Source organism: Bufo gargarizans, chromosome 3, assembly GCF_014858855.1.
Source record: "Bufo gargarizans isolate SCDJY-AF-19 chromosome 3, ASM1485885v1, whole genome shotgun sequence".
NCBI lineage: Eukaryota > Metazoa > Chordata > Amphibia > Anura > Bufonidae > Bufo > Bufo gargarizans.
This window is the reverse complement of record NC_058082.1, coordinates 4539073-4565392: the sequence shown is the minus strand read 5'-3', so window position 1 is coordinate 4565392 and position 26320 is coordinate 4539073. Positions and strand designations below refer to the sequence as shown.

General features: G+C 49.6%; 1 protein-coding gene across 1 annotated transcript in view; it reads left to right on the top strand.

The window, feature by feature from the left end:
- LOC122930268 (NACHT, LRR and PYD domains-containing protein 12-like) overlaps positions 1-26320 on the top strand; it is a 797118-nt gene that overhangs the window by 217230 nt on the left and 553568 nt on the right. The gene's annotated exons all lie outside the window — the stretch shown is intronic.

Genomic DNA, 26320 nt, shown 5'->3' with positions numbered 1-26320 from the left:
CTGCAGTCACAGTGAGAGGAGGGAGAGTGCTGCTGCTGCTGCTGATCTAATAGGGAAAGCGTTAGCTAGGGCAGTGTTCTGTGTCCACAGACTCATCTGCTGTAAGGACAGCGTCCAGACAGCACCCCAAAAAGCCCTTTTCAGGGCTGGTACATCAGTGTGCTTTATTTTTTATTTTTATATATATATTGCAGTTGCCTGCCCGTGTGTGAGAGGCTGCAGGCCCAGTCACAGACAGCACTGTGTGCACCATTCATACAGGGTGTGACAGAAAATACCTTGCAGATAAAAAAAAATATATTTAATATTTTTCTGTGATCTAATCACATTTGCAAGCCCGTGTGTGTCAGGCCCACACAGACTGTACTGTGCCCACTGCCCACCACTTATATAGGATGGCACAGTACCTTGCACGCATAGTAACACTTATCTAATAAAAAAATGATAGGCAGAGGCAGGCCACGCCGCAGGGGCCGTCGTGGTCGTAGTGCTGTGATTTCCACTGGCCCTGGAATAATGTCCAGTGTTCAGAGGCCACGTACCCTGAACCCAAAAAATTCTGGGAAAATAGTTGACTGGCTTACACAGGACACCCAATCTTCAACAGCTTCCGCTAAGAACCTTGACGCACCATCCTCCTCCAGCTCAGCTTTGGTCACCTGCTCTCAAGTTACCACTCTCCTGCCCGCCGCTACCACTACCACCACAGCCGCTTCACTTGATCCCTCAGAGGAGTTATTTACACATCAGTTGGATGAAATTAGTGATGCGCAACCATTATTGCCAGAGGATGTAGATAACAGGGATATGTCTCAGTCAGGTAGCATTACACACATGGACGTACAGTGTGATGATGATGTTGTACCCGCTGCTGCTTCCTTTGCTGAGGTGTCAGATACAAGTGAAGTGGTTGATGATGACGATGTGTCCGTGGATGCCACGTGGGTGCCCGCTCGAAGAGAAGAAGAAGAGGGGGAAAGTTCAGATGGGGAGACAGATAGAAGGAGGAGACTAGTTGGAAGCAGGGGGAGGTCGTCGCAAGGAGCTAGTGGCACAGTCAGACAGCATGTATCGGCATCCGGGGTCAGCCAGACAGCACGCCAATCAACACATGCTGTTGCCACCACCAGAATGCCATCATTGCAAAGCTCAGCAGTGTGGCATTTTTTTTGTGTGTCTGCCTCTGACAACAGCGATGCCATTTGCAACCTGTGCTAAAAGAAACTGAGTCGTGGGAAATCCAACACCCACCTAGGTACAATTGCTTTGCGAAGGCACATGATCGCACATCACAAACGCCTATGGGATCAACACATGATGACGAGTAGAAGTAGCACACAAGCTCAAAGCCACCATCCTCCTCCTGGTCCAGCATCTTCAGCCACGTCAACCACTGCTGTACTCCTTGCCCCCTCTCAACCACCCGCCACTCCGCCTCTCACCTTAAGCAGTTCCATCTCATCTGCCCACAGTCAGGTGTCTGTAAAGAAAATGTTTGAGCGTAGGAAGCCAATGTCACAGAGTCACCCCCTTGCCCGGCGTCTGACAGCTGGCTTGACGGAACTCTTAGCCCACCAGCTTTTACCATACCAGCTGGTGGAGTCTGAGGCCTTCAAAAAATGTATCGCTATTGGGACACCACAGTGGAAGGTACCCGGACGAATTTTTGTTTTCAAAAAAGGCAATCCCAAACCTCTACTCTGTGATTGAAAAGGAAGTCATGGCATCTCTGGCATACAGTGTTGGGGCAAGGGTCCATCTGACCACTGATACCTGGTCTTCAAAGCACGGTCAGGGCAGGTATATCACCTACACTGCGCATTGGGTCAACCTGCTGACGGCTGACAAGCATGGAATGCGTGGCTCTGCAGCGGAGTTGGTGACACCGCCACGACTTGCAGGCAGGCCTACTGCCACCTCCTCTACTCCTCCTACTCCATCCTCTTCCATAACCTCCTCGGCTGAGTCCTCTTATGCTGCGGCGTCTGGCTGCACATCAACTGAATCCCCCCAGCTCCCCAGGGGCTATTCCACATCCCGGATACGACAGTGTCACGCTGTCTTGGAGTTGACTTGCCTGAAAGCAGAGAGTCACACTGGGCCAGCACTCCTGTCCGCCCTGAAAGTACAGGTGGATCAGTGGCTGACCCCGCACCAACTGGAGATCGGCAAAGTGGTGTGTGACAATGGAAGCAATTTGTTGGCGGCATTGAATTTGGGCAAGTTGTCACATGTGCCGTGCATGGCACATGTGTTGAATCTCATCGTACAACGCTTTGTGTCTAAGTACCCAGGCTTACAGGACGTCCTCAAGCAGGCCAGGAAGGTGTGTGGCCATTTCAGGCGTTCCTACACGGCCATGGCGCACTTTTCAGACATTCAGCGCCGAAACAACATGCCAGTGAGGCACTTGATTTGCGACAGCCCGACACGTTGGAATTCAACACTCCTAATGTTTGACCGCCTGCTCCAACAAGAAAAAGCCGCCAACGAGTATTTGTATGACCGGGGTGCTAGGACAGCCTCTGCGGAGCTGGGAATTTTTTTGCCACATTACTGGACGCTCATGCGCAATGCCTGTAGGCTCATGCGTCCTTTTGAGGAGGTGACAAACCTAGTCAGTCGCACCGAAGGCACCATCAGCGACCTCATCCCATTTGTTTTCTTCTTGGAGCGTGCCCTGCGAAGAGTGCTGGATCAGGCTGTAGATGATACTAGTCGTGACGTCACTGGGCCTGCGGTAAACAGCGAGAAGGCCACGGCACTACTGCCACGGACCCCCGCCGATCAGATGCTGATGATCTATCCAGAGGAAAAATGACCCAAGGGCCATTGAAGAGGGTTTTGGTGGAAACCCTTCTGTCCTGTGTGGGGGCCTGGTTTGACTCTTGCTATGGGGCCCTTACTTCTCTATGTACACCCCTGCTCAAGTCCCACGGAGAACAATAGATTGGAGTGGCTGCAGATAGGGAGGCAATATCTAATACAGCTTAGGGAGAAAAGTGATCGTAAGCTCTTTTTCCACAAACAGCAATCGTTTGAGTTGGGCAGCCAGTCTGGTAAAATGTTGGCACACGTAGTACACAATAACACAGCAGCTCCATCAGTGCTACGTATACATAATGCGGAGGGTGAGATGGTGGAAGATGCAAAGGGTATACTGGCTAGATTCCAGGAATTTTATCAAGAGTTGTATCGCTCAGTGATACAGTAGACCCACTCTGATTTGACTAGCTATCTGCAAGATGTTAAGTACCTAAAAATGGAGGAACAAGATGGAGAACGCGGAGATCACCCTAGAGGAAGTAGAAGATGCTATAAGGGGTTAAGCCTCGGTAAAGTCACCTGGCCCTGATGGCCTTCCACTAGAGGTGTACTTCAAGTACATTGATATCCTTGGACCACAATTGCACAAAATGTATGGGGCAGCACAACGGGAGGGATGCCTTCCGGAGACGCTATATGATGCCTCAATAGTAGTGCGGCTGAAACCGGATAAAAGCCCACTGGAATGTGGCTCTTATAGGTCCATTTCAATATTGAATATCCTATATAATAAAATCTCTGCCTCAGCCACCAGTCACAGTGCCAACAGTCAGTGCCAGCCGTCTCAGCCACCATTTAGTGCCAGCAGTCTCAGCCACCCGTTAGAGCCAGCAGTCTAAGCCACCAGTCACTGCCAGCAGTCTCAGCCACCATTTAGTGCCAGCAGTCTAAGCCACCAGTTAGAGCCAGCAGTCTAAGCCACCAGTCGCTGCCAGCAGTCTTAGCACCACCAGTCAGTGCCAGCCGTCTCAGCCACCAGTCTTTTTCAGTATTTTGCAGTCCGTTTTTCACGGATCCGTTGTTCCATTTTTTTTGTTTCCGTTGCATTTCCATTCAGTTTTTCCGTATCTGTTACGTTTTTTATTGCGGACCCATTGACTTGAATGGAGCCACGGAACGTGATTTGCGGGCAATAATAGGACATGTTCTATCTTTCAACGGAACGGAAAAAACGGAAATACGGAAACGGAATGCATTGAAATGAATGACCGTATACGGAATGAAAAAAAAAAACACAAACGGAATAAAAAAACGTGTGAAAGAGGCCTAATATAGACTGTTCCTACTGTACTAGCGCCCGTTATTGTAATGGGCTTAACGTCTAGTAGACTATAAAATACTTACAAAGATACTAGCCAATAGATTGAATAAAGTAATTACTACTATTATACACGAGGATCAATCCGGCTTTATACCGGGACGATCGACATCCAGTAACATCAGAAGGGCGCAGGTCATTGCTCGGGTGGGCGTAGGAGGAAAAGCGGACTGGGCCTTGGCTTCTCTAGATACGGCTAAGGGCTCTTTCACACTTGTGTTCTTTTCTTCCGGCATAGAGTTCCGTCGTCGGGGCTCTATGCCGGAAGAATCCTGATCAGGATTATCCTAATGCATTCTGAATGGAGAGTCCGTCCTTCAGGATGCATCAGGATGTCTTCAGTTCCGGAACGGAATGTTTTTTGGCCGGAGAAAATACCGCAGCATGCTGCGCTTTTTGCTCCGGCCAAAAATCCTGAAGACTTGCCGCAAGGCCGGATTCGGAATGAATGCCCATTGAAAGGCATTGATCCGGATCCGGCCTTAAGCTAAACGTCGTTTCGGCGCATTGCCGGATGCAACGTTTAGCTTTTTCTCAATGGTTACCATGGCTGCCGGGACGCTAAAGTCCTGGCAGCCATGGTAAAGTGTAGCGGGGAGCGGCATACTTACCATCCGTGCGGCTCCAGGGGCGTTCCAGAGTGACGTCAGGGCGCCTCAAGCGCATGGATCACGTGATCGCATGGCACGTCATCCATGCGCATGGGACACTCTGACGTCACTCTGGAGCGCCCCGGGAGCTGCACGGACTGTAAGTATACCGCTCCCCGCTCCTACTATGGCAACCAGGACTTTAATAGCATCCTGGCTGCCATAGTAACACTGAAAGCATTTTGAAGACGGATCCGTCTTCAAATGCTTTCAGTACACTTGCGTTTTTCCGGATCCGGCGTGTAATTCCGGCAAGTGGAGTACACGCCGGATCCAGACAACGCAAGTGTGAAAGAGGCCTAAAGCATTCGACTCCGTGGAGTGGCCATACCGAGGGTGATAGATCTAGTTGACCGCTTTGGTCACTTCGCAGGATTCCACATAAATTGTTCCAAATCGGCCCTCATGCCGTTATGGACAACCACCTGGCCAACAGTATTTTACAACCTCCTGGTAGTAGATTCCTTTGAATATCTAGGAATAATTATCACTGAAGACCCGCTTCTATCCTTCCCTGAGAATATAGAAAACTCTTCCCCTATCTATAATGGGCAGACTCAATCTAATAAAATGATTTTGCTCCCCAAGGGTCTCTATCTACTGGAACATGCTTGTACGCCCATCCCGCGCAGCTTTTTCGATCAGCTGCACTGATTGATGACGGCCTTTGTATGGGGGTCAGATAAACATAAACTTGCTTTACACACCTTACAGAGATCTAAGGAGCAGGGGGGGGGGGGGGGGGTTTAGCGTTACCAGATTTCTTCCTATACTTCCTGTCTGACCAGGTGAGATTTCTTGCATCATGGGTGGCAGCCACTACGCTACCTAATGCAGAATATTATCTGCAGCAATACCTGCAGTTATCCACACTATGGCCGGTGCTGGAGAGCATTCACTTGTTTGCTGGACGTGCCCTCCCCATACATAGGCTGGCACATCAGGTGTGGAACGCAGCGAAGCTTCACCAGTACAAGGATTTGGCGGATGCCATTCTATTATGGGACAACCCAATGTTTCCTCACTTGCAAAACCACGAGGGGGCGGAAATTTGGAAGGAGTATAGAATGCTCAAACTAAAAGATTTTTCTGAAAATGGGATCCTATGTTCATTCACACAAATACAGGGAGATTCCGGACTCCCGCGCAGTCACTTCTATAGATATCTACAGGTGCGCCACGCTCTTCACACACAGCTTCGAGATGATAGACGGGCTATTTCTAAGTACCCCCTGATAGGAGCTCTCACCACGCAAGAGAGACTTTGTTCCTGGCAAGGAAAGCCATTGCAATTAGATGGATGGCAGACCGGCCACCCGCTGTGAATCCGAGGAGATCTCTGGGTAACCAAATTGTCCCCTATGAAAATGGGGTGTTCAAAAACAGGGATTGCCCGCAGAAGTTTTGGAAGGTGTGGGGAGTTTTCCAATCCAGACATATGCAATCTGTCATGATGAGTCTACAATAATGTATAACACCCTGTATGCACAGTGGTTAATGTACTTGATTAAGGCTTCATTCCCTGTAAACGACATGGAAACATTTGCCGTCTCTGATTGATGTAACATTGCTTTACCTTATGTCTTTATTCTCCAATAAAACGAGTTAAAAAAAATAAAAAGTTGTTGTATTGAAATCTGTAGCCGGTCTCAGGTCGGAGTCCAGTCACGTGAGGTTTTCTATGGGACCAGGGTTTTCACCGTCAGCTTTGATATCACTTGCACCTGGGGGTGCTAACTTTTTAAAAGCCCAAGGAGGGACAATAGTAGTGGCCAATAGTCTGTTGTGGCAAACCTTTCAACACTAAGCAACACCTGACTCCGCCTAGAGTTGCCACGTGCCCGGTATTGCACCGGCCAGGCCGGTATTTTGTTCTCCACACTGGTACCGGTTCTGTTCTTCTGGCCTGCACTATCTGACCAGATCACACAGCGGCCGCCTGTCCCAGCCGCATTGGGAAAGCTATTTATTTGCATATGTGTCCAGGAATGCAGGCTGAGAGCTTCCACCGCCTGGCAGTAAGGAGGCCTCTGATTGGTGAGAGCAGGCGCCACTCACAAGTGCTGGGCTGTTCCTGTGACCAGGTGCTGTGAGAACATGATGGGGGCAGTAATCCCTGAACACAGCGGGGGGCAGCATACACAGCATATACTGTATAGCATCTTCCCCCTGCCTCCTTGCACTGCCTGTAGTGGGCGCTTACCGCTCCCGGCGGCTGGTTCATTAGTCAGCGCGCCGAGAGTGCAGGGGGAAAGCTCACTGACGGCGCCGGCCACGCTGGTCCGTGAGCTTATACATAGTGTATAAGTCCATCATATTTTATAGAAAGGGGAAATGTATATTTACTTGATAAACACATGGGGCTCCTGTCTCCACCCGGATGTGAGGGGGCAGGGCAGGCAGAGGCCGCAGCTCCCGCACCGCCCGTCTCTCCGATGCTGATAGAAGATGGATGTCAGAGAGCGATGCTAAGTGACATTTCAGACCCACTTTTTTTTTACCACAAATAAACATTTTCCCTAAATAAAGTATATTAGAAAAATGTTCCCTGTCACTGTCCCTACACATTAGGGGAAAAAACCTAAGCGGCAGTTACTGTATAAAGTCCCCTCCAAAGATAACTTGTCAACCTGTAAGAAGGAAAGGGTTAATTCTCATGAAGAGACTTTTATGGTCCTAATTTGTCTGGGGTCCATTAATGTTAATGAGTCTCAACTCTTGTCCCTAAGATTAAACAGCTCTCCATTAGTGATGAGCGGCAGGTGCCATATTCGATTTCGACGAAATTCGCGAATATTCGATAGAATATTCGTTTCATATTTGTCGAAATCGAATATTCGTCATTATTCTAGCTATCGCGATTATTATGCGATTTAAATAATCGCATATTGCGATTTTAACTTAAGGCTACTTTCCTATTGGTTTGATATCTAGAATTAGTGAAGATGACGAATGTATTCGTCATATTCCTCAAAACGAAGATAACGAAGTATTCTCCATCTTCGTTTTAGCTCCATATTCGTCAACTTCGCTAATTCTAGCAATCAAATAGGAAGGTTGACTATAGAGACAGCTGTGTTTAATTCGCTATGCGATTATATTACTTTGCTTTTTTTTTTATAAATAGAATCATTATAATAATCAAGAATTATTTATAACTATTACTTTTTTTTTTTAAATCAAAGTAATATAATCGCATAGCGAATTAAACTTAGCTGTCTCTATAGTCAACTTTCCTATTTGATTGCTAGAATTAGCGAAGTTGACGAATATGGAGCTAAAACGAAGATGGAGAATACTTCGTTATCTTCGTTTTGAGGAATATGACGAATACATTCTTCATATTCGCTAATTCTTGCAAGCCAATCATAGTAAACCAGGTCCAAGTTGAAATAGCAATGCGATTAATTCGTTATAATAATCGAATTTCGATTTCAACTTAGCACTGCTATATTCCATATTCGTTAATTCTAGCCTAATTATTTTAGTTTGTAAAATATTTTATTGTACAAATCAAAAATAATGTCATACTTTGGTGATAAACAATAGCATCATATTGTACTTCCGCACAATGCAAGGTAATATTGACATTTACATGAACAGAAGTTCAGTTATTTGTATATCAAAACAACTATGAACCATAACATAAGACAGAGAATAAGGTCATAGTAATTGTATCGTAAACCTTCTTAGTTCTATTTTTAGGAGTTAATCACAGATATCAGTTGAGTATCTCTTAATTCAGAGGACATATATAAATATGAAAATAGCAAAATAGGTCTCCTTTAAGTAAAATCTCTTAATTTTTTCCATACTCCCCAAACCTTATCAAACAAAGTAGTATTATTAATCTCCCTGTGTGCTATCTGCTCTAGTCTATATACTTGGTCGCAGCGAGCCATCCATTGAGGGATATCAGGCACATTTCTAGACTTCCAATTTAAAGCAATAAGGATTCTGGCTACCGCCAAGAGATGTTGTTGAAGGCGATTAGTATGCATTGAGCTACAATTTGATGGCTTTAGGCCAATCAGGCAGTGTTGTGGCGACATAGGGAAGGACTTATCCTGCAGTTTAGAGATGACATTACAGGCCCCCTTCCAGAAGGGTTCTATTAAATGGCAATCCCACCATATATGTTTGAACGAGCCTTCAGAGTCAAGGCATCTCCAACACAATGGCGAGGAGTCAGGAAAGATCCTGTGTAGCTTTGCTGGAGTGTAGTACCACCTAGTGACCATTTTGAAATAGTTCTCCTGCAACCGCACACATCTGGATATTTTGTTGGTTTGTGATAAGAGTATTCTTATTTCATCAGAAGAGAACGTGATACCCAGGTCCTTCTCCCAACCCTTGATGAAAGGGGGGGCAATTGTTTGGGGAGATTCGAATAGAGAGGCGTAAATTTTGGATATTTTTTTTCTTTGGTTCCCTCCTCTCCAAGGCCATCTGCTCAAAATGAGTGGGTACACTCCTGGTCTGTGTTAGTCTCCCCGAAGTAGCTTTGACTATATGGGCATATTGGAATTGGGTTAGATTCCCGATTTGGGGTTGACCCAGAGACCCGTCATCACCCTCAGGAGGATTACCCAGTAGGTCAAGTATTAGGGTAGAATTTGCTTTGTCTCCTTCCCCCAATGTGGATCTAAATTCCGGGGAGGAATCCCATAAGACATCTCTAACCTGCAAGAGTGGGGAGATCAGTCCTGGGACCAGTTTCCCTGATATTCCAGCAAACCATACTTTGAGAGTGTTGCGTATTAGGGGATTAGTTATTTGTTTCATGATAGCCTGCCTGTGGCCTGTAAGTAGTGCTAATGAACGCAAAGGGAAGCTCAGTAAATCTTGTTCTAACCCCACATCTAATCTTTCTGGTGGGCTACTGTACGTATCCAATCTAAGACCCTCAATCCATGGATGGCTTTATAGTATAGAAGGAAGTCTGGGATCCCCAAGCCTCCTAGTTTCTGAGGTTTGATCACTTGGTTGTACGGTAATCTAGGCCTGGCACTGCTCCAGAGGAAACGCGACAATATCCCTTTCAGTTGAATGAAAAACACTCTTGGTATAAAAATTGGTAACGCTTGCAGGTAGTACAGGACCTTTGGAAGGATCAATGTTTTAATTAAGGTTCTGCGGCCGAACCAAGATGTAAATGGTAGGTCCCAAGATGCCATCAAATCTTTAATTATTCAGGGAATATTTTTAAAGTTTTCGGTATACAACTTTGAATAATGGGAAGTAATCTTCACCCCCAGGAAGGGAATACTACTATTAGACCACTTGAATGGTATACTAAGCTCTAAGGCAGCTTGTAGTTGCGCGTCAAGAGTTATGTTCAAGACTTGCGACTTGGTGAGATTCACTTTGAAATTAGAGAGGGACCCGAAATACTCCAGCATCACATGAATCGCCGGGAAGGCTTCAGCAGGATTTGTGATGATGAGGTCGTCTGCAAATGCTGCAAGCGAGTGGGTTCTCCCTTTGATGGTCATTCCCCGGATCTTTTCATCTCGCCGGAGAGCCTGTAAAAGTGGCTCCACTGACAGGATGAGGAGGAGCGGAGAAAGAGGGCAGCCCTGCCTAGTACCATTGCTAATTGTAAAGGGTGGAGAGAGTATGCTATTTACAAGAACTCTGGCGCTAGGATTTTTGTACATAGCCATTACTACTTCAATAAAGCTTTAAGGTATGCCAAAGACTTTCAACGCCTCACCCATAAAGGTCCAATCCAATCTGTCAAAAGCCTTCTCGGCATCTGTGCCGAGAAGGACTAATGGAGTGGTAGTGGCGTGAGCATGATGAATGATATTGATCAAGCGGCAAATGTTCATCCTTCCCTCACGCCCTCCCACGAAGCCCACTTGCTCCATGTGGATCAAATGTGGTAGGAGCGACTGAAGGCGGGAGGCCAGCATCTTGGCTAGTAATTTTAAGTCCGTGTTAAGCAGGGATATCGGCCTATAGCTGGCACATAGCGAGGGATCTTTCCCTTCTTTGGGAATTATCGTTATTTGGGCAGCTAGCATATGTGGATGTAGTGGTTTACCTTCCCATAATGAGTTGCAGACTAATAGAAATCTAGGCAGGAGGGTTTCCTGGAAGGAGTCATAGTATTTCATTGGTAACCCATCTGGGCCTGGGCTCTTGTGAAGGGGGGAGTCTTTAAGGGCCTTTTTCAGTTCCGCAGAATTAAAGGGGCGTGATAATACTTGTGATTGTTCACTCGTTAGCTTAGGGAGGTCAAGTGTTGTGAGCCAATTTTTCATATTTGAGAGTTTGGCGATCTTATCTATTGGCGATATCCCTTGGTTCAAATTATACAGCTGAGTATAGTAATCCGTAAAGCACGTTGCAATCTGCTCAGTTTGATAGACCGTTTGCGCTGACGGGGATTGTATTTTCTGGATATATGATTGGGCTTTCCGTTTTTTAAGTTGGGACAGCATAAATTTAGAGGCCTTATCACCATGTGCATAATATTTGAACTTGGTGGACAAAAATAATTTAGCTGACTTAATGTTCAATAAGTTTTTCATTCGTGATCTAAGGAGATCAAGCTCCATCAGGGCATCAGATGTCAGCCTTTTTTTATGCAGAGATTCTGCTTTAGAAATCTGACTTTGAAAATCTATTATCTCTGCCTCTCTACACTTTTTAAGATAGGAGCCTAGAGATATAAAGTGACCCCTCACCACTGCCTTATTGCCTCCCATACCGTCCCTGGGGAGTCATTGAGGGCAAAATATTCCTCAATCTTTCCCCTCATGCTATCTACGTGCTGTGGATTTTGCAGTAGGGTTTCATTGAGTCGCCATATCATTTCTCTTTTTGGGATATTAGGCGTTTGGAAACTCATGAAAACCGGTGCATGATCAGACAAGAATATGGAGCCAATTGAAGTCTTAGTACAGTAAGGCAGTAGTGAGGTGGACACAAAGACATAATCCAGTCTTTGATGAGATTTGTGTGCTGGCGAATAATAAGTGTAATCTTTTTGTCCCGGGTGATGTGCCCTCCAACTATCAACTAATCCGCTATTGTTGATGTAGCTCTTAATAGATCTCAGTGCTCCATGGGGGACTGACGACCTTCCAAGAGAGGTGTCTACGTCAGGGGAAATAGCAACAGTTAGGTCCCCTCCTAGGATTATCGGGCCTTCCACGAAGCCCTGGAGCAGTGCCAGTGTGTCCCTTAACCAAGCCGCTTGTGTGGTATTTGGTGCATAAATACTACCAAACGTGTACATTTGTTGTCCTATTAGACCTTTGATGAAAATATATCTGCCCTCTGTATCCACCAGAGACGAACGCAGCTCCAGGGGGACATGCCTGTGGACTGCTATACTGACCCCTTTAGAAGCAGATTTTGACGAGGTGCTATGAAACCACTGATTATATGTCATGTGACTCAGTTTGGGTACATGCTTCGTCCTGAAGTGTGTCTCTTGTAAAAGTAAAATATTAGCTTTTTGTTTTTTTCATTAAAGCACAAATCTGTCCCCTTTTGGCAGGTGCGTTCATCCCTCGTACATTAAAAGAACATACGCTGGTTACAGCCATTCACAGTATAAGGCACACAAGCTATCATAAGCTATTCAAGAAGGTAATACTGATCTACACAATATAAGAACATCTCTGTCAAAATTAACACAACAGAACAGCGTTGACATCTGAATCGCTGCACGTCTCCTAATTATTACAGCAGGGACTGTAATCAGCTGACTCTGCCACGTTGCGATTAGAGACATCATACAAAAATAGAAATAAAAATAAACTAAAGCTGACAAAACCAAACACATAGCTCCTTTAAGGAACAACTGATGATCCACACAGAATAGTGTGGAAATTGTGGGCGTAGGCTGCCACCTAGAGGATCTAGGGAGGTGAGCAGGCAGCTAATGCAACACAGAATCAGTAACGGATATATATCAATATAAGGCACATATCAGATAAAATCCTAAGCATGAATACTATATACTCAATCATTGTCCAGTGCTGGGCTGCAAGAGCGATGCTTCTCCATTCTTTTCCTCTGACGCTGGGGTCGTCCCGGGCCCACCGGTGTCCAGGGGGCTATCAATGGTAATGCTGGAAGCTGTGTTAGCTCCTGGACCGGGTTCCAGTCTTCAATCTGTAGGTCAGCTATATCTAACTTTTCATAGACCCTTCTGAGGTCGGCAGGTGACCTGATTGTAATCTTTCTATCTGGAAAGCTTATCAGCAGACCGAATGGGTATAGCCAGCGGTAGATGATTTTGCGTCCTCTCAAAATGTCCTGTAAGGGCTTGAGCGATTTCCTTTTTCTTGGTGTCATCGGTGAGAGGTCCTGGTAAATCAGGATATTAGAGCCCGCAAATGAGACTTGTGATTTGGCTCTGGCAGCTTTGAGCACATATTCTTTCGCTTGGAAGCTAAGCAGCTTACAGACAATATCTCTTGGGGGCTCAGTCGGGCCAGGCGGTGGGCGCAGGGCCCTGTGTGCTCTTTCCAGAGTAAAGTCCATGTTGTCCCCCTCCTGCAGTAAGCTCTTGAAAAATTCCATTAGAGTGGGCATGATGGCGTCTGCCTGAATAGACTCTGGGAATCCTCTTAGCCGCAAGTTATTTCGCCTGCCCCTATTGTCCTGGTCTTCTATCTGGCTGTATAGAGAATTTAGATGCGCTTGTGCATGATCCATATTATGGGAGACTGCGGTATTAAAATCTACAATGGCCGCTTGTGCATTTTCCAGCACCTCCACCCGGTCATTTTGTTGTTTGAGATCGTGTTTGAACTCTTTTAGTTCCGTAACCAGGGGATCTAGTGCCTCCGATAACAATTGCCTCATAAAAGTTCTGGAGACAGGTAAGTCCTCTTTTACCCCAGGCGCTGCAGCTTCACTGCCTGCTCCGTCATCTGAATCGGAGGCCTCCGGCGTCTCTGCTCTCGTCGCCATTTTGTCATTGCGCCTCACACTCTGAGTGAGGGGCCGCTTTTCTCACAAAGCGGTCTAAATCTCCTTGACCAGGCAGCGCTTTGCCGGTTCCAGGGGTCTCCTTAGCCTTGTCCCTGGTAGTTTTGCCCATGTTAGTGCTGTAAAAATGAGCTAAAAAGCCTGCTCACCAGCGATCCTCTGCAGAGCTCACACGGGTGCGTGCATCCGGCTCTGCAGCTAGGCTCCACCCCCCCCCCCCCGAAATTCGATTATTATAACTTGAATTAATCGAATTGTGATTTCAACGTAATTCTCAAATCCGACAGTACATTCTAGTATGGAGACGTTCCCATGGTGATGGGGACGCTCCATGAGCACGGAAGTCGTCAGAAGCGGCAACGGGCACTGACTGGAGCAGCCAGGAAGCCAGGAATCCTAAGGACAGGTAAGAACTACTTTTGGGAAGTGGGAAAGAAAAAAATATAACAATTAAAAATAAAAAAAAAAGAATATTCGAAATATCGAATTTATAGCACTATATTCGAAATATTCGCGAATTAGCGAAGTGCCGATATTCGCTAAAAAAATGTGATATTAGAATATTCGCGCTCAACACTACTCTCCATTTCTAACTTGATTATACTTCGGCATTTGAATGGTGGGGTAAAAAGAACCGCCACTCCGCTATACGGCTCGGCCGCAACCGACCAGTAGGAGGGCACTCGTCGCCATTCCCTCCTGGCTTTTTTACGACTTCTGCCAAATGTCTAGTCTCCTGCAAAAACAAAATATCACACATGATAGGGTTAGATACAGACGGTCACTAATGTCATCCAGCGTCTCACAAGCAAGAGGTGTGGCTGCTGCATACTGAACGGTGTGGAGGGCGGGGCCAGCCCTGTGACACATCACACTGCAAAGCATGCTGGGACAGGAAGTGCTGGATGTAAACATCCTGTAAAGGCCCAGACAGGGGGAAGAAAAGTACTGACATGAAAAACAGGTATCGGGGCAGAAATCTGCAGTGGAAGGAGCAAATTTTTTAAAAAAATTTGGGACTGGAGAACCTCATTAACCCATTCTGCTGCGGATCACTAATGCTGGGTTCTCAGAGCTGGCGCTCAGCTGTACGCAGAGACAACGTGCGCACGTGCCGTCTCACTTCATGTCCGCCGCTGTATGTCTATGGGACTGCAGTAGCGGACAGGAAGAGAGAAGGGAGACGGCACATGTGCACTGCGCTTGCCTTCTCCTCATACAGCCGATCGGCGGGGGTACTGGGTGTCGGACCCCTGCCAATCTGATATTGATGACCTATCCTGAGGATAGGTGATTAATAGAAAAGGCCCGGAGAACCCCTTTAACACATGGTGTTAAGTCTCTATGTCACATTGTGGCTCCCAGTATTAACAATGCCCCCATTAGCGCTCCCAGTATTAACAATGCCCCCATTAGCACCCCCAGTATTAATAGTGGCCCCAGTAATATTAATGCCTCCATTAGGGCCCCCCAGAATTAATAATGTCCCCATTCGTGTTCCCAGTAATAGTAATGCCTCCATAATTAATAATCCTCCTATATGATGACGCTGTAGAGGATCAGGTAAGTGACGACGCTGTAGAGGATCAGGTAAGTGACGACGCTGTAGAGGATCAGGTAAGTGACGACGCTGTAGAGGATCAGGTAAGTGAAGACGCTGTAGAGGATCAGGTAAGTGAAGACGCTGTAGAGGATCAGGTAAGGCTACTTTCACACTAGCGTTCGTCGGTCCGCTCGTGAGCTCCGTTTGAAGGGGCTCACGAGCGGACCCGAACGCAGCCGTCCAGCCCTGATGCAGTCTGAATGGAGCGGATCCGCTCAGACTGCATCAGTCTGGCGGCGTTCAGCCTCCGCTCCGCTCGCCTCCGCACGGACAGGCGGACAGCTGAACGCTGCTTGCAGCGTTCGGGTGTCCGCCTGGCCGTGCGGATCCGTCCAGACTTACAATGTAAGTCAATGGGGACGGATCCGTTTGAAGATGCCACAATATGGCTCAATCTTCAGGCGGATCCGTCCCCCATTGACTTTACATTGAAAGTCTGGACGGATCCGTACGAGGCTATTTTCACACTTAGCTGTTATATGCTAAAATAATGCAGACGGATCCGTACTGAACGGAGCCTCCGTCTGCATTATTATGATCGGATCCGTTCAGAACGGATCCGATCGAACGCTAGTGTGATGAATACCACCCCTCGTGTCCGCTGACGTCAACCACGTCGAGCTCACGAGACCTGGTATGATCACGGGGTTTACCAAAAACGTGAAGTTACGCCCTCCAGAGGAGCACGTAAGGTCAGGCTGGTATAGTTTACACACACACCTCCTGTCCACGCGGGCACAGAGAGGCAACAAGCTGGAAGGGCCTTTTCACTGCCGCAGTGAAAACAGCCCACACTCAGCCCGGGTAACTGCCACCAGTTTCTCGTTTGATATAAGCCCGGTCCGCTAACGGGATTATATAGGGTCAGAAACCAACCCGCGGTAGCTTATAACTAGGCCAAAACACGGACGTGGGGATTCGTGATCGAGATACAAGATAGCACAAGATTAAATTATAGATTTAATCGCTATAAGAGCACACTAGATATAACACACTATACACGGACAATATATATACAGTGGTCTGAGGTTACAGATTACAGGGTATATGGTTACAATAGGATTAAGCAGTGTGAAAGTAAGTTACCAAGTATGATGAGAGTTCCTTGGCGATGTCCTGAACCGGAGGCCACCCGAGGGGCTGTGATCTCCTGCTATTTCCTGGGTCCCTCTAAACACATGTGTAGCATGTGACCCCTCTTCAGAAAAAGACGCCGCCTACTTGCTGGCACCAGGCTTTTAACCTGGAGCTGGCCCACCCCCTCCCTGCCTCAGGGAGGGGTTAACTCCCCCTCTTCTGGGCTGACGGTGAATGACCCACAAAACCCTTTAGGGGTCATAGCTCCAGACCAGAGGGTCACAGGGAGATGGTTCTGAGACTAATGGACCTGCCTGGGTTCCGGCTACAATTAGAGCCCAAACCTGGTACCGGTAGGTGGCTTCTATGGGGAGATATGGGTATCTCCCTACCCCGACTGGGTACGAGTAAACAAAGACCATGGGACCGTACCTCGTGGCCACCGGGACACAAATATGTATCCGGTTTGCGTCTGCGGTGGCCAGGTGATTCATAATTCCTTATGAGAGGTAGGTGCCAATATGTCTAGGAAATCTCATTGATCCAGGCCAAAGCAGATACCCCCTGCTGGGGGTTTTTCCTGCAGATTCAGGTGGCTCCCAACTGCTGCACAGAGGTGTGAACTTCTCCTTGAAGCTTGGACCCCCTGAGGGGTGTCTTCCTGGCCAACTGAGTCATGCCAAGAGGTGCATAAAATTACAATCAGGGCTGGGGGCTTTGAAGCAGGGAAATCCTGTCAGCAAATGGGGGGTGTGAGGACATGGCTGACAGTAAATATTAATCCATATTCCTCACACCTCCCCCTTTTAGAGGGCGCCAGGGGGCAGCACATTCCTGTGCTCCCCCGTGCGCCCATCCGCGCCCTCCCTGGTGGTTAATGGCAAAGTGGTACGGCCGGAGAGCCAGGCTCCTGCGTACCAACCTCCCATTCGTTCCTGACCCAGGTGGTCACCTGGATTGAGCCTGACCCTGAGGCCACAATGGCTGGCCTCAGACGGTACCATAAACGGCCGCACGCAGTCGGCTGCCTGTAGTACCGGGAAGCTGGAAAGGGCATGCTCCAGCGCCTGGAAGGCCGTCTCGCAGTCGTTGGTCAAATCGACTGCGGAGGGCAGCTTCTTCCTGGTGCGGTCCGTCAGGGGCCTCGCCAGGCTACTATAGTGGGGTGCGAACTCCCTATAGTACCCGGCGGAGCCCAGGAAGGATATCGCCTGGTGCTTGTCCCGGAGGGTGATCCAGGATGAGCTGGCATCCCTTCTCCCAGGTTCCGGTTCCGAGGCTTCCCTGCCTACCCGGGGCCCCTCACTTATGCCCAGCTGGCACTTTCCTGGCGTAAGGGTCAAGCCTGCCTGGCCGATCTGCCCGAGCATCTGCGCCAGATGCTCTCGGGGATCCTCCCATGTAGGACCGAAGACGGCAATGACCTCCAGGTACGCAGCCCTTCCATGCTTGTTTGCTAACATTTCCCGGAAGGGGTGGCCTTCTGGGAGGGCACCTGCCTCCCGTGCCTTCTGCCTTCCCCGGGCGTGGTCCAGGGTGACCAGGTGCATCCTGGCATTGAGCTGCTGGTGTGCGAGGTACGGTCCCTCCCAGGCCGCCTGAAGCTTAGTCTGAGGTACCGAAACCAGTATCCATGCTTGCGGACCCACGTGATGGGTCCTCTCACAAGCTAACTGGTCGTACCCCTGCTTCTGGACGGTCTGGGCCTGCCCCATACTGTCGTGCACCAACCGCGACAAGGCCGGCGCTTTTTCCTGGAAGCGCATGACACACTCGATGACCGACGCCCCAGGGGTGGCTAGGTCTCCACTCCAAGCCTCTGCCTTAGCGGCCCCTGGGTATCTGGTTACCGGAGTCTCATGCACAGTCCACAGAAATTCTGCCCTGTACGGATAGGATACCACAAATGGTCGGTCCCTAGGCCACGCCCCTGGTGAGCCCTGTGGGACCGTTTCCTGGCACAACCGACCTTGGTCCCAGACCGCCCTCTGGAGGTCTGAATCCAAGGGAGGCCGTGCCATATGCTCTGTGAGAGCTTTCAAGCTGGCGCTAGCCCCTAACGCCCCCTGAAACCCCTGGTGGGACGTGGTCAGAATGGATGAGACTGCCACGTCCCCTGTCAGTTCTACTAACTGCTGGTCCCTAGGCCACTCCTCCGGTGAGCCCTGCTGGACCGTGACCCGGCACAGCCTTCCTTGGTCCCAGACCACCTGCTTGAGGTCTGAGTCCGAGGGAGGCAGCGCCGCTTGCTCCCTGAGAGCGTTCAGGCTGGCGTCAGCCACTAACGCCACCTGAAACCCCTGACTGGACGTGGTCAGAATAGATGAGACTGCCACGTCCTCTGTCAGGTCCCTGGGACCTGTCTCTGGGCCTCCATCTGACTTGGCAGACACTTGGTCGGAAGGGGGAAAGCCATCAGACCCCTGAGGGGCCCCTAGGGCCCCAGCACTCCCACTGCGCGTGACAGCCGCTGCCACCGCTGGTAGTGCCTGCTTCCCCTCAACTCCCGACCAAGTCGCCAGTCCAGGCGGACTAACCTGGCCCTCTGACATCCCAGTGGTGGAGGAACACTGCACTGAGGCTTCACCTGGCAGTCCCACTTCTCCTGGGACAGCCCTGACCTCATTTGCATCCTCCCCCCCTGCAGCTGTCTGCCCCCTGCTTGTCCCCCCAGTCACCACACTGGAGGACAACAGGTCCCAGCATGCTTGCTGGCTACATCCTGGGGCTTCAGCCCAGCTGACAGGAATGACCCCCTCCCCACTGAGGGGAGAGGCACACATTACATCCCCCACATCCCCATCAACATGCATAATAGGTACATTCACAGTATTATCAGGGGGGGACATCACATCACATTCTGGGGAATCGGACCTTGGGGTGTCAGCGGCCACGTACTTAGACACAAGTCGCCCCAGGTCCGTCCCCAGCAAAACACTGGCGGGGATATTTGCGGATACCCCCACCTCCCTTACTCCTCGACCGGCACCCCAGTCCAGATAGACCTTGGCGACGGGCAGCGCCGGGTCCACTCCTCCAATCCCGGAGACAGTGAGGGATCTCCCGGGCAGTAAATCATGGGGTGTCACCAGTTCAGGTCGTACCAGTGTCATTTCAGCGCCGGTGTCTCTAAGTCCCATGGCCACAGCCTGGCCCACGGTGACCGGTTGAACATTGTCAAGGGACCTCCCACCACCCCCACCCACACACAACACAGTGGACGGTTTCCGGGTTGATGACTGGGACGGATCCCTCGGGCGCTGGGGACACATGGCTTGGAAGTGTCCTGGCTGCTTACACAGGTGACAAAGTCGGGGTTCCCCCACCGACGTGGAAAGTGCAGCAGGGGCCGGTGCCCACTTGGGCCTAGGGGCAGGGGTAGCAGGTGCAGCGTGCGTCTTACCCCCTCTCCAGCCGACAGGTTTCCGGGCCTCTGAAGTCCTGTTGTTGGTGTATTCATCGGCCAGGGCTGCGGTTGCGGAGGCCCCCTTTGGCTTCCGGTCACGGAGGTACTGCTGGAGATCCTCTGGGCAGTTCCACAAGAACTGTTCTGTGGCGATGAGCTCCTTCAGCTGCTGGACGGTGGAGAGCTCCAATCCTGTGGTCCATTGGTCGACCGCTCTCAGCAAGGCCCGCATGTGATCGGCCCAGCTCTGGGTAGAACCCCGGTGCAAATTCCTGAGCCTTTTCCGGTACGACTCAGGGGTTAAGTTATACTGCCTGACCAGAGCCTGTTTGATGTCCTCATAGCTCAGGATGGTCTCGCTGGGCAGGTACCCGAAGATTTCAAGGGCTTTTCCCCTGAGCCGTGGCGTGAGGAATCTGACCCACTGGTCCTCTGGCAGTTGGTATTGATGGCAGGCTGTCTCAAATGCCAACAAAAAGGTGTCCAGGTCCCCATCTTTGTCCAGTAGGGGAAAGTCCTCCGCCCGCAGTTTGGGAATCCGGACCTCTGGAGACTCACATTGGGCTGGGGAGGGCTGCTGGAATTGAAGCTTCAGCTGGAGCATTTGTAGCTGGTGCTCACGCTCGGCCTGGGCTCGCTCGCGACGTTCTGCAGCCTCTGCTCGCTCGCGACGCTCTGCAGCCGCCAGTAGGAGCTCAGAGGCTGCCTGGTCTCCAGCCTGGAGACGGTCCATGGCAGCTTGTAGGAGAGCAGCTGAGCCAGCTTGGCTGGGGGGATGGGCAGGTGGAGTGAGGCCCGCCGCGGACCTCACCTCTGGCGACTGGCTCCTTGGGGAGCTTTGGCTGTGCTCCCCCTCGCCTTCCACCTCCTCTCCGCCCCCATTTAAAGCATCGGCCATCTCCTTCGATTTGCTCCTTGTGATACTGGCCGTCATTGCAACGGATGGTCACTGACACCACTGCAACCTGATGCACACACACCTTATTGTATCTGCCCTCAGACAGTCTAGTGTTGAACTGATCTTAAGACTCCAGCAGCAAGAGCTACTGCTGGTCGTCTTTAGTGTCTGGAAGTATGGGTCTCACACTCACAAACACTAGTATCTCGATCCCACTTTGCTGCCACCAATATGTGATGAATACCACCCCTCGTGTCCGCTGACGTCAACCACGTCGAGCTCACGAGACCTGGTATGATCACGGGGTTTACCAAAAACGTGAAGTTACGCCCTCCAGAGGAGCACGTAAGGTCAGGCTGGTATAGTTTACACACACACCTCCTGTCCACGCGGGCACAGAGAGGCAACAAGCTGGAAGGGCCTTTTCACTGCCGCAGTGAAAACAGCCCACACTCAGCCCGGGTAACTGCCACCAGTTTCTCGTTTGATATAAGCCCGGTCCGCTAACGGGATTATATAGGGTCAGAAACCAACCCGCGGTAGCTTATAACTAGGCCAAAACACGGACGTGGGGATTCGTGATCGAGATACAAGATAGCACAAGATTAAATTATAGATTTAATCGCTATAAGAGCACACTAGATATAACACACTATACACAGACAATATATATACAGTGGTCTGAGGTTACAGATTACAGGGTATATGGTTACAATAGGATTAAGCAGTGTGAAAGTAAGTTACCAAGTATGATGAGAGTTCCTTGGCGATGTCCTGAAGCCGGAGGCCACCCGAGGGGCTGTGATTCTCCTGCTATTTCCTGGGTCCCTCTAAACACATGTGTAGCATGTGACCCCTCTTCAGAAAAAGACGCCCCCTACTTGCTGGCACCAGGCTTTTAACCTGGAGCTGGCCCACCCCCTCCCTGCCTCAGGGAGGGGTCAACTCCCCCTCTTCTGGGCTGACGGTGAATGACCCACAAAACCCTTTAGGGGTCATAGCTCCAGACCAGAGGGTCACAGGGAGATGGTTCTGGGACTAATGGACCTGCCTGGGTTCCGGCTACAATTAGAGCCCAAACCTGGTACCGGTAGGTGGCTTCTATGGGGAGATATGGGTATCTCCCTACCCCGACTGGGTACGAGTAAACAAAGACCATGGGACCGTACCTCGTGGCCACCGGGACACAAATATGTATCCGGTTTGCGTCTGCGGTGGCCAGGTGATTCATAATTCCTTATGAGAGGTAGGTGCCAATATGTCTAGGAAATCTCATTGATCCAGGCCAAAGCAGATACCCCCTGCTGGGGGTTTTTCCTGCAGATTCAGGTGGCTCCCAACTGCTGCACAGAGGTGTGAACTTCTCCTTGAAGCTTGGACCCCCTGAGGGGTGTCTTCCTGGCCAACTGAGTCATGCCAAGAGGTGCATAAAATTACAATCAGGGCTGGGGGCTTTGAAGCAGGGAAATCCTGTCAGCAAATGGGGGGTGTGAGGACATGGCTGACAGTAAATATTAATCCATATTCCTCACAGCTAGTGTGAAAGTAGCCTTAGTGAAGACGCTGTAGAGGATCAGGTAAGTGACGACGCTGTAGAGGATCAGGTAAGTGACGACGCTGTAGAGGATCAGGTAAGTGACGACGCTGTAGAGGATCAGGTAAGTGACGACGCTGTAGAGGATCAGGTAAGTGACGACGCTGTAGAGGATCAGGTAAGTGACGACGCTGTAGAGGATCAGGTAAGTGACGACGCTGTAGAGGATCAGGTAAGTGACGACGCTGTAGAGGATCAGGTAAGTGACGACGCTGTAGAGGATCAGGTAAGTGACGACGCTGTAGAGGATCAGGTAAGTGACGACGCTGTAGAGGATCAGGTAAGTGACGACGCTGTAGAGGATCAGGTAAGTGACGACGCTGTAGAGGATCAGGTAAGTGACGACGCTGTAGAGGATCAGGTAAGTGACGACGCTGTAGAGGATCAGGTAAGTGACGACGCTGTAGAGGATCAGGTAAGTGAAGACGCTGTAGAGGCTCAGTCATCTCAGACATTGGGGGCAGATCGCTAGGATATTCCCCCAGTGTCTGATAGGTGCAGATCCCAGAGTTGGTCCCTATCTTTAGAGCAGAGCCCACAAAGTGAAGGAGGGTGTACTGAGCATGCCCGGCCACCCTCCATTCTCCTCTGTGGGAGCGCCAAAAATACCCCAGTGCTGGTCCGACTATTTCCATCAGCCCCTTAGAAGTGAATGGAGCGGTGACTGCGCATGCCCTTCCTTTCAATGGGACTGCCAAAAATAGCCGGCTATATTTGGAGCTCCCATAGGAATGAATGGAGGGTGGCCGTGTATGCAGGGTACGCACTCCTTCACTTTGCGGGCTCCGTTCTAAAGATAAGTGCGGGTCCCGAGGTGGGACCTTCACCTATGAGACGTTGATGGCATATCCTAGCAATCTGCACCAAATGTCTGAGATGATGCCACCCTTCAGTATTTGAGATGGACGATCTTAACTTCTCCAAACAGTCCAGGGGTGGAATGGAACAACATATCTACAAGTGAAACGTTGGGAGGAGGATTTAGGTGCTTCCATAGATGACATTTTGTGGGAGAAGTCTTTTGTCTCAGCTTAGACACATTCTAGATGCATCAATCATCTTGAAGCCTCTCGTAACTTGGTACTTGATGGTACTTTACTCCCAAACACTTAGCTTTCATATTTCCTAGATGGTGGAGAGGTCGTCAGGATTTGGGTACCATTTTTGAGATAGTGCCCTACCTACTTTAAAAGAATTGTCCCCCTAAGTGAATGTCAGGGCCCCCTCAGATCAGAGCTTTTGCTTATGGGGACACATGGCGGCACACTCCCTATAAGCTAATTGTTTGTGGTTTTAAAATTTTATGTATTTGGTTGTACATTTCGCTATTTCTCATCCCCATTCTCATATATGTATGTGGAGTCATGTATTGCAGGTAATGAACCTGAGGAGATGGGGTCAGCTTGAGGTCAGCTGCCCTGCAGTACGAGCCGGTTAATCTGCCCCCGGTTACTGGGGGGTTTTTATTGGATGGTTGAAGCAGAGCGGGAAAATCTGTCAGCTGTGATTTGTTGGGATCTGCAATGGCGGGAAGGACTCCTCTATTTAAACCCGGTTATCTGGGGTTTTGTGTCAGTTGGGGCGCAGAAGAGCTCTAATACCGAGCCTTTAATACCTCTTACCCAAACATGGAAGACTTACTACATCAGCTGATAAAAAGAGCGGTCGGCGGCGGCGTAGAGCGGCTTCAGCGCTGTCTTCTGGATGAGTCTGCGGCAGAATCATCGGCATCTGTGCCAGCAGTGTCAGCCGAAGCGATTGGAGACTGGAGAAGCGGCCCTGCCTGAAGTCCCTGTGAGGAGAAGCCAGCGCGCTTATACTCCTCCTCCTGATACCAGCGGGCAGCATAGCAGTGGCGGCTATGTGCGCTCCTCATCAAGTACAGGAGCAGAGCGCCGGTGGTCAGCTGCCCGGGATCAGTGGCGGATTATAATAGGGTCGGTAGCCCCAGGCTCGGCATCGCTGGGGGCCCAACGCCCTCATACTGCAGCGGGGCACAAGAGCACATAGTTCCCTGCCCCGCCGCCTATCACCGCCATAGGCTTCAAGGCCTAAGGCCTATGTGGTGGTAAAAGCCTTGCGCGGCGTTCGTGGTGAGGTCATCGCGTGCCCGTATAGGGATGCTCGATGGGGGCAGAAGAGAACAAATTACTCGATGGGGGCAGAAGAGAACAAATTACTCGATGGGGGCAGTGTGGGGGGGAAATTACTATATGAGGCAGTGTGGGGGGGAAATTACTATATGAGGCAGTGTGGGGGGGGAAATTACTATATGAGGCAGTGTGGGGGGGGAAATTACTATATGAGGCAGTGTGGGGGGGAAATTACTCGATGGGGGCAGTGTGGGGGGGAAATTACTCGATGGGGGCAAATTACTCGATGGGGGCAGTGTGGGGGGGAAATTACTCGATGGGGGCAGTGTGGGGGAGTTGCTATTAGGGAACATTATTTTTGGGGACACTATACAGGCATTATTACCTGGGGCACAATATAGGGTGTTATTATCACTGGGGGCACTATGGGGCATTATAATTGCTGTAGACACTATAGGGACCTTTTGGGTAATTTATCAAACTGGTGTAAAGTAGAATCTGATTGGTTGCTGTGGGCACCGAGGCCAGTTCTACTTTACACCAGTTTGATAAATGACCCCAATTATGAGAAATCTATCATGTCTGTAACAAACTCTGTAGAGACGAGATGCAGCTGAAGAATTAGTCATGGCGGTCTGGGTCTAACGGAGGAGAAGAGGAAAGAGAAGATCTACATGACGGGAGAGGTCCCTGGATGTAAGAGGTATGGGGCTGTATTCCCCTATATGTAGAGCGGGCTCACTACTGTGACCTGCGTCTCATCTTCTCCTCCAAGTCTTTTTTTTTTATCATAATTATATGTATTTTAAATTTGGCAACTAAAATTTGTATTTGTCACCTGCAGTCCTATGTAACAGTGATAACTTTCTGTGTGCAGATAATGTAGTAGATGTTCCCTGCAGTCCTATGTAACACTTCACATAACACAATAGTTCACTGCGTTATGTGGGGTGTTACATAGGACTGCAGGTAACATCTATGACATCTGTACACAGAGTTATGAGATGATGGGGGGTCAGACTCCTGGCACCCCCCCCCCCCCTTCCCCACCAATCCGCTGTTTGAGGAGACTGATGTCCCAGTGAGCGCCGCGGCCTCTTTGCTCCTTACCAAGCACAGCGCTGTCCATTTGATAGCACTGCGCTTGGTATCACAGCTCGGCCCCAATCACTCAGATGAGACGGAGCTGCACCGAGGCCACGTGAACGATGTCATATGGCCTAGGAGGAGACTGTGGCGATTACGAAGCACCGCAGCCTCTTCATACAGAAAACAAACTAAAACTAAAATGGAGGGGGGGGGGGGGCAAGTTGGGTAGACGGCCCCGGGCCTATCATGCACATAATCCGCCCCTGCCTGTAGGGGTTAAGTCATAAGTGCACAGACTAAAGACGCATTTGGCGTTTAGAGTTTGTGGACTTGATGTCATTGTTGCCGTCGGTTAAGGAACATTTCTTAAAATAGAAAAAAGATGAGAAGGTTGAGGATGATAGGAAAAGAGGTCCTCCTAGGTCGTTTAATAATTGGCTTCAGGCCTTTTGTATTTACGCAGCAGTTTTAGGCCTCATGCACACGACCGTTGTGTGCATCCGTGGCCGTTGTGCCGTTTTCCTTTTTTTTTCGCGGACCCATTGACTTTCAATGGGTCCGTTGAAAAATCGGAAAATGCACCGTTTTGCAGCCGAGACCGTGATCCGTGTATCCTGTCCGTCAAAAAAAATATGACCTGTCCTATTTTTTTGACGGACAACGGTTCACGGACCCATTCAAGTTAATGGGTCCGTGAAAGAACACGGATGCACACAAGATTGGCATCCGCGTCCGTAGGCTACTTTTACACAGACGGATCCGAAGATCCGTCTGCATAAAAGCTTTTTCAGAGCTGAGTTTTCACTTCGTG